The sequence below is a fragment of the Cynocephalus volans genome, chromosome 4 (genome assembly GCF_027409185.1).
Source record: "Cynocephalus volans isolate mCynVol1 chromosome 4, mCynVol1.pri, whole genome shotgun sequence".
NCBI classification, from domain to species: domain Eukaryota; kingdom Metazoa; phylum Chordata; class Mammalia; order Dermoptera; family Cynocephalidae; genus Cynocephalus; species Cynocephalus volans.
Window position 1 is genome coordinate 95,247,301 of NC_084463.1, and position 9,786 is coordinate 95,257,086.

Genomic DNA, 9,786 nt, shown 5'->3' on the forward strand with positions numbered 1-9,786 from the left:
TTTGTTTGTTTGTTTTTCCTGAGCTAATTGGTGAAAGTCAAAACTCACCTTCTCTGAACTGAAAAGGACAGGAGAGATCCATCTAATCTAACACAATCATTTCACAGATTGAGGCCAAGTTTGAGGAGAAGAGACATAATGAAGGTCATTCAGCTTCTCGGTGTCAGAGAGTTCTCCACTCCCCGGTCCCTCTTACAAAAACATATTTCAAAATGGAACTTCTTTATGAGGGCTAGTTTCAATACCAATAAGACTAGCTCAAAGTCTAGCAAGTCTATCAGGACTAGCCCCGATAAATAAATAAGTCTAATGAGTAAAATGCACAAAGAGATAAAATCAGGAAGAGTTTTGTTCAAGTGCTAGATCTTTCAAAAGAAGGAATTGGTTGTCTTGGAAAGTTGGGCACGCCTCTTCACGATAGGTACTCAGTCTGAAAGTAGATTTAGTGGAGATTGTTGCAAAGAAGACTCCTAGAATGGCTGAGAATCTTAGTTAGGATAACACTAGCTACTGTGACACATACACTTTAAAATCTCAGTATTCTAATACAATATTTATGTGAAATCCATTCAGAAGCAGGGGTTCAGAGGTTCTGCTGCAGGTAGTCTTTTAGCAACCTACAGTGAGGAGGACTTAACCATCTTCCACGTGTGACTTCTAAAGTCACTTGGGCATCAATATCCCAAACAGGAGAGGAGAGGAGGGTGACATAGGATGTCTTCATGGGCCAAGCCTGGAAGTGATACAGATCACTTCCTCCTGTTTCCATTGGCCAGAACTCAATCACATGGCCACACTGAACTGCAAGGGAGGCTGGGAAATGCAGTCTAGCTCTTTGTGCCCAGGACAAAATTGATACAGTTTTGGTAAACACCTAGCCAATCTCTACCACAGTGAATGTAGTCTAAATAACCTTTAAGGTTCCTTACATTCTTTTCTATATTTTCCATCCCTCATATCTCCATATCATTTTGCCTGTATTTTTCTGTGTAATCTTCTAGTTCACTAATTCCCTTCAGTTGTTCTAATCTGCTACTGAATACATTCGTGTTTGTTTGTTTGTTTTTTGCTTTTTTAATTTTAGTTTCTCTATTTTAAAGTTTTAGAATTTCCATTAGGTTATTTTATAGAGTTCAATTTTCTGCTGAAATTCTTAGTATTATCTTATATTTCCTTGAATGGATTAAGCATAGCTGTTTTGAATGTTTCCATCTTACAGTTCCATTATCTGGATCCCCACAGGCCTGTTTCTTCTGTGTATTGTTTCTACTTGTTTTCAGTCTTGTCTCTTATCTCCTCTTATGCTTTGTTATTTATTTGTTTGTTTGTTTGTTTGTTTGTTCGTTCGTTTGTTTGAATGCTGGTCATCATATATAGAAAACTGTAGAATTTTTTTAAAGCTAGAATAATATATTTTCCTTTGGACAACATGTACATTGGCTTCTGGCTGACACATTAATGTCAGTAGCTATCCGGGATTATTCTAATTTGAGATTAAGTTAGATGTCTTAAAGCTAGATTTTGTTCTCTTGGAGGGGAAATGTGTTTCTGATTTACCTTTCCTCCTAGAGTATAGTCTCCTAACTTCTCAACTGGTGTTAAAGGACTTTATAACAATGACACCCCTTGCCTGAGGAGACTGAACTACATTTTTTGACTTCTTTGCTCTATGAATCTGTTAAAAACTCTATTTACAAATTTTTGGCTTCTTAGATCCCTGTTCCAGAACCAGTAGACACTTGTAGTGGAAAAACTACCTCAAACACTGGGCTTATTTCTCTAGACTTCCTTTTTTTTTCTGAATCATAGACCTATAATTTTTTATTACTTGGTAGCTCTTCACTTCCTTAACATTATATTGTTTGTTTGTATTGGTTCAGCTTTTCTGTATCTGTCTATCTACTATCCATGTATCTATCACCTGTACTGTAACTCACTTTTTTCTCTTAACAATATATCTTGACCATTTTTCCATATCATATGCCTAATCTTTTTTTATTATCATTGTTTCAGCCTATTACATTGTATAAATGCATGCTGCTTTATTTAGCCAGTTCCCTATTCATGGACATTTAGAGTGTTCACAATTGCTTGTAGCAAACATAGTTATGTATATGTATGAATATATCTATAAGATAAATTCTAGAAGTGAAATTGCTATATATTACCAAATTGTCTTCCAAAAAAACTATACCAATTTACATTTCCACCAATAGTGTATGAGAATGCCTGTTTTCTCATAGGCTTACCACCACTAGATTTTATCAAATTTATACATTTTGTAATCAACTTTTAATTGTGTTTCCAGTTCCCATTCTCTTTCCCCTTCAGACCAATCTCTACATCATGTCTATAAACCATACATTTATAAATAATAAAATCTGATCAGGTCACTTTCCTCTTTAAAACCCTTTTTTGCCTTCCCACAGCCAAAGGATGATTGCACTTGCACAGACCAGCACTTCCTCTCCTCTCTGCTACCTCCCAGCTCCAGCTCCTGTGCAACTCTGCCTGTAGCCTAAGTACTAGCAATATTCAAGTTTTCCTAACTATGCTACACTTTCCACACTTTGGCACTTTGCACATTCTTTTCTTCCCCTCTGAAATGCCCTTCCATATTTTACCTATATAAGAGAAGATAAACTTCAACATCCAGCTCACAGGTTACATACTAGTTCTTTTGAGAAATATTCTCCTAGAAACCTCACCTCCCCCCCCAGCGCCCCCCCCACACAGGTTGCATAGTCAATTATTTTTTCCTTTACATAACTACTGCTTCTTATAGATGCCTCTCTTGTAGCACTTAGAACTTTACATTATATGCTTGTAATTCTGTCTTCCCCACCAATAAATTATGAGCTTTTTGAGGGAAGGAGGAATATACCTTGTTCATACTCCTCATTCTTATGCCCAGCAGAACACCTGACACAGGGAAAGGACTCAAAAAATAAATTTTTAAAGGATTTTTTTTCAAAAAATAAATTTTTAAATTTAGTGCATGTTACCTCTGCAAAATGTTCCCAGTACAAGTGTTTTCACAGTACCCTCCAAGTCCCCAGGACTGGGAATTCTTTGAGCAAAGCTCTGTTTGATAGAGATTTAGCATTCAAACCTCAGTCTGGGCATGCTGAATCCCGGGAGGGAAACAATAGGGGATTGAGTTATTAGATGGAATTTATACTTTGTGCAACAGTTTTCCCTTCCATACCTAAAGCCCTTTGTGTTCTTGACTGCATGACTTCAGTGAAAATCAGAAGTTGCTGGGAATTTAGGCCTTGAGCTCTCCACAAAAAGTGTGCATTTTGGCAGCTCTGATTCTATAATTCCCATCAAAATACGTGAATGTTTTGAACCTGCTTTGACCTCTGGCATGGACCTTCCATGTGTTTACTCTTTGTACAGTCCTTCTCGAAATACGCATTTATTTTTAGACAGATTTTTGACAGGCAGGGTTCTTACCCTGTTGACAAAAAAATATCGAAGAAAAGCACAAGTGATTTATTTGCTTTAGGAAAATGAATCTGTGTGCTTACAGAGGAATATTTTATCACCCCAAGGAGATAACATTTTCAGCCTATTTCCATGCTGTGTAGCACAGGACCCGGGAGATGCTAACGACACCAGCTATGATTGTAATCTGTGACTCATTTCCTCCCCTAAGGGACTCTGATTTGCTATACCCCAGTGGCTCGTCCATTTGGTACCTGGTGTGATTGGATTCTATTCCTGACTAGATGTTCCCATCTAAACAGCAAAGACAACATCCATCTCGTCAGATGTCTAGAGACATGGTAATGACTGTGGTAAATATGATTTTAGTATTTTTCATTTGGATTCAATGCAGCTCTCAGAATCAGAGGCGCCTGAGATAGCAGGAATTGTAAAGGCCTTAACAATTCCTGAATTTTCTCTGCAACATCCCCACCAAGTGGCCACACCACCTTTATTGGAGTGTCTCCCATGACAGTCAGCTCACCACCTGTCCCCACGTGATTTAGAAAGTTCTTCCCTTTTGACAGTTGATAAGAAATATGTTTCCTGATTATTTCTTTATTTAGGTCCTAGGAGGAAATCTAATCTTCCTCGGGGATTTTGTTCTGGTTTTGCTCCTCCCACGGGGGAATAGTCCAAATCTTTGTAGAGTCCTCTCTTATATTCGCTGAATCATTCAGTCTCCTGCCTACAACTTCCAAGGTTTTTCAAATTCCCCTCAGGGACTGTGTTCTTGAGTCACCTACTATTACTTATCACATATTATCACATATTGGTCACTTACTATCCTGAGGGTGTCCAAATTATCCCAGCTGTTGTCAAAGGCCCCACTGGCTGGACTCCTTGATGGATGTGCAAGAACCAGGAAACAGGAAACAGGAGAGGAGAGGAGCAGATTCTTGTATTCTTGCTTCCTACCATAGCCTTTAATAACAAACCCCCTGTATTGATGTACAGAGATTTCATAGAATCCTTTGTTTCCATCTTCTTTTCAGTGGGATAACCTATTCCCTCCACTTTATTATGATCTTGCAGAGACTGCTTAAATATCCGTTTTCCTAAGGAGAATGTGGGTTTCTATGAGCTCTTGCCTATTACAAGGGAATTGGGTGAATACAAAGTAAAAACTTTAACAAGCATGAGTGATGGATAGATTGGTGTTAGGGTATCAATTGAATCCGGGCTCAAATCCTGATTTTGTTTCTTGCTCGCTGTGTGTTCTTCAAAAAATTACTTTGTCTCTCTGAGTCACAGATTCCTTAACTGTGAAGTAGAGGTAATCCCAATTATCACAATGGCATATGACAAATTAGTAATAATATACGTGTAGAACTTAGCATAATTCCCAGAAGACAGCAGATGCTTAATAAACAGTAGGTTAAATTATTTAAACTTTGTTCTTCACTTTGTAACTTGGTTCCAATTCTAGATCTCTTACAAGGTATGAAATCTTAGAAAAGCCATTTTACTCTCTCATTCTCATTTCTAAAATTGGGTGGCAATTAGGCCTACTTCCAAGGTTGTTTGGTTTAATTAATTGATAACATACTGAAGAACCTCTCACGATTCATTAAATATGATAGATGTTCTTTCAGAAGTGAAAATTCAAGATGAAGGACTCTTTAATTCAGCTTTTTACTGCCACCACACCACAGTGAGTGGCACACAGGAACTATTACTTTCTGTAATCCTCTCTCCTTTGCCCAACTCAAGATGTTAGTGGCCTTCTCTCTTTCCCTGTCAGCATCCATCTCCTCTGATGTCTAGAGACATAATAATGACTGTGGTAAATATGATTTTAGTATTTTTCATTTGGATTCAATGCAGCTCTCAGAATCAGAGACCAGGACACACACTGCTACTCCAGGGTGCTGGTGGCCTGTGGAGGCAGAAGTGAGCAGAATCATGAGAGTTCCCTCCAACACCATGTCCTGCCCTCAAGGAGCTTCCAGTCCAGTGAGGAAGACAAGATGTCAATAGTTAATCGCACTGCAGTGTTAGGAGGGAGAGATTGTTGGGGATAGCAGCTTAAGGACAGATGTAGTCAACTCATGGAGAGAGGAAGTGTGGGGAAGAAAGAAGGTGATCAAAGAAAGCATAACACAGCATACTTAGAAGTGAATAGGCATTGGCTAAACAGAACTAATGAGGAAGGGCATTCTCAAAGAAGAAGAGAACATTTGCAAAGTCACAGGAAATGAGATTCTTCATTCTGGGGAGAGCAAATAATTTTATAAGGCTAACATGTAGAATAACATCAGGCAACAGAAGCTTGTGGGGCCAGACATGAAGGGACTTGTCTTCTCTGTTAGGGAATTTGGTTTTTATCCTGTAAGCAGTGAGTTGCTATTGAAGATCTTTGGTCAAGAGTGACCTCATGTGACTAGAGTTTTAGAAATATTTGCCAGTGATGACATATTGCACTGGAAATGGAGTTTGGGGCCAGATTTTGGAAGGATTCTGTAGAAGATGATAATGAATTTAGATTTTATCCTGTAGCCAAAATTTCTTCCATGGATTGGTTGTAGAACCATCTAACAGGCCTTTTAAAAATTCAAATGTCGGCCATCAGCCCAGGAGATTCTAAAGTATTTGGACAGTGATTCTCAAAGTCAGTGTTTATCAGAATCACCTAGAGTGTTAATAAAAAATACAGAGACCCCCACCTCTGTATGTTTACCAAATTTCCCGGATGATTCTAATATACTCTAACATTTGAGAACTACTTGTCTAGGATGAGAAATAAGAATCTCTATTTTTATACATTTTCCAAGTAATTCTCATGTGTTACCAGATTAGGGTATTACAGACATAGACAACAGAAAACCAAAAAAAAATTTGCTATTATTGCTTAGTCTACAGCAAAAAATTTTAATGTCTTTAAAATGGAAGTATCATATTAAGGTTAAAAACAACATTAAGGTCTGATAGAGAAAGACTCAGATATCAGCGTGCAATAATAGAGTTCATATCTTTACCTGTAAAATGGAAATAATGATAAGACCTATCCCTTGCAATTCTTGTAAGGTTAAAAATAGGCTAAACCCCAGACTGCTACAGGTACTCTTTCATTCACTATAGAATAGTTCGCATTGTTTTTAATTTTATACAGATGGAATCATACAGTATGTCTTCTTTTTTTTGGTCTGGCTTCTTTCAGCCTTGTTGTTTCAGTATTTGCTCTTGTTCTTATACATATCAGCCATTCATCCCTTTTTGTTGGCAAGTGGTATTCCACTGTATGGATTTGTGCCAGGGTTTGTTTATCCATTCAGGTGTTGATGAACATTTGAACTATTTCCAGTTTTGGAATATTTAAAATAAAGTTTCTACGAACATTCATGTAGAAAGAAAAGAACCGTGTGTATGCACGCATGTGTGCATGTATGTGTGTACATACACAGACTAGAAACTCATAGAATCCTTCTCCTCTAACACTCCATACCTAGCACAAGTACCAGCCTCATTTACGTCATAACTCCCCCAATCCTATCTCTGGAATGGCCCTGAATATTATTTTACTACATCTACCCAAACATTTTTTAGGGTGAAAAACAAAAAGAATAAAGGACCCATCACCCTATCTCTAAACTTAGGAATCCCAACTTTGAATCTCTGTAGCTCAGCACCTTCCTTCTGTCCTAGCTTCAAAACCATCCTGACTCAGCTTATTATTTTTCAAGATCAAACCCATTCTCCTTCCCTATTCAAAGTCTTCCCTGAGTTGGCTTAGCCTGCCTCATCTCCTACCATTCTCCCCCAAGCGTCCAACCATCTAGCACCTCCAAATGTGTGCTATTTCCTGAACCAGACTCACTCTCTCTTGTCACTGGGCCTTGCCTAGAATGCTCTTCCCACCCAGTCTGTTGAATGAACACTTTTCTTGATGACCCAGCATCACTTCCTCTGTAGATCTCTCCTGATTTCTCGGCAGGTAGGCACGTGTTGTTCTCACAAAGCTCTCCGTACATTCTTCTGCTGTCCTGCTTATCATGCTGCACTGGGATCGATGGACTGTGCATATCCGTCCCTGTCTTTCTCTCTATATATTCCTAGAGCCCCGTACAGGATCTACACATAGTAAGCACCCAAACACTAAGCACACTGTTAGCTAAATTGCAAGCCACTTTCTAGAACCACAATTCCATCATGAAGATGTTGTAATCATGCTTCAATTTCTGAAAGAATTGAAGATTTAGTAAACCAATCAATGACAACCTAAGCTGGTCTCACTTCCTGATCCAAAACTGGTCCTCACACCTTTTCCTCTTTAGATAATTCTTCAGTCTCACTGAGAGACCTTTGAGATTTCAAAGGGGCTTTCCAGCTTGGGAAAAGATCACTCTAGATTTTGGGTGAGTTATTGCATTTCTTGACTCTAACAAGACTCTTAAGATTTGGTTGCTCATGTCAGCTTTGAAAAAGCATACACATTGGCATAAAAAAAATTTTCAAATCTATGGTATCCAATTAGAAGTCAATGAAGTCTGCCAATACAAAAAAATTCAGCAAAGAAGATCCAGGCAGTCAGTCAACAAATATTTGACTATTATGAACAGGTTCTCTTCTAAGCTCTAAAACAACAGAGCAATATATAGGCACTTCACACCTTCAAGAAACTTCCATTTGGGAGAGAGAACAATAAATATATAGATAAACCAAAAATGCTGTAATCTCAGATGCTGAGAAGTGCTATGATAGAAATCATATTGGGGAATGATGGTGGAGGAACTGTTTATGTAGAGAAGGGGAGAAAAGGCTTTTCAGAGGCGATTACATACGAGGCCTTTATAGTGAGGAGTCAGCTATACAAACATCTTGGAAGAAAGCATTCCATCTGGAAGATATAAGATCAAAAACCCTGAAATATGAATGAAGTTAGCATGCTCTTGGAGCAGAAAAGCCACTGCGGCAGTAACATGGTGAACAAGGAGAAGACTGAGTGGAGATGAGATCGGAGATGTGCGCAGGTCCCCACAGGCAGGGCCGTGTAGACCTCCATAGTAGGGAAGTTGAGTTTCATTCTGGGTTCAGTAGGAAGATACTAAAGGATTTTACAGAAGTGGTATGGTCTGTATTAAATGTTACATGTTTCCTCCCTCTATTTGCTGTTATGGAGAAGAGATGGCGGGAGAGGGCTACAGGAGCAAGGTTAGAGAAACCAGTCCGCAGGCTAATGCCAGAGTCCAGCTGAGGCATGGTGGTGGCTCTTAGACTAGGACTGCAGCAGTGGAAATGTCAAGGAGAGATCACAATTCAGATATTGTTTGGAATTTGTGCCAATAAAACTTATGGTTAAGAATTATTTCTGAGGAAAAAAGAGCAACAGGAGTGACTTCTAAGAATTTTTGTCTGAGCAGCTGAATGGACAGGTAGAGGAATGTCTTCATATGGTCACAGCTTGGAGGATCTGTTGTAGTGTTCTGGGGCATGAAGAATCTGTTTCAGTCATGTCATCTGAGATGCCTGTTTGATATCCAAGTAGAGATATTGAGTAGGCAGGTTGTATTAGTCCATTTCTGTTGCTTATAACAAAATACCTGGAACTGGGTAATTTATAAGAAAATGAAATTTACTGCTTATGGTTTTGGAGGTTGGGAAGTCCAAAGTCCAGGGAATGTATTTGCGAGGGTCTTCTTTGGTCCTGGCTTTACAGCAACACAGGAGTCTTGCATGGCAGAAAATGGTAGAGCAGAGAGAGAGGAAGAGAAACTCTCACATGCTCTCCTTTTAAAGCTCTGAGAACCATGCCCATGACCCCTATTTTTAATCCATTCACTATGGCATGGTCCTATAATCTAATCACCTCTTCAAGGCCCCACCTTTCGATTACCATAATAGGATTTCCCACTCTCAACAGTTACAATGGGGATTAAGCCTCAATGACTTTGTCAGGGGTGGGGGGTGCCTTTCAATCCACTGCACAGATGGTGATCAGTGTATTATTGGGATTTAAACCATGCAAAAGTATGTTTCCTATATTCCTTTTAAACAGCACTTAGCCTGTTCTCAGATAGTTTCCTTTCATGCACATCTGATCAGTAAAGACTCAAGGATCGTCTGTAAATCTCTGGAGCTCTCTCCCTAAGCAGCTCTCTTTTTTCTGATATTCTGCCCTATGAACTGTGTATCTGGTCAGCTCTGTGCTATGGTTGGAAACTCCCTCCAGACAGTAAGCTGGGACTATTGTACAGCTCACCTCATTTATTTTTCTTCTATCAGGGATCACTGTTTTGCACTGCCTAATGTCCGATGTCTGCAAAGTGTTGTTTCATGTACTTTGTCCAGTTTTTT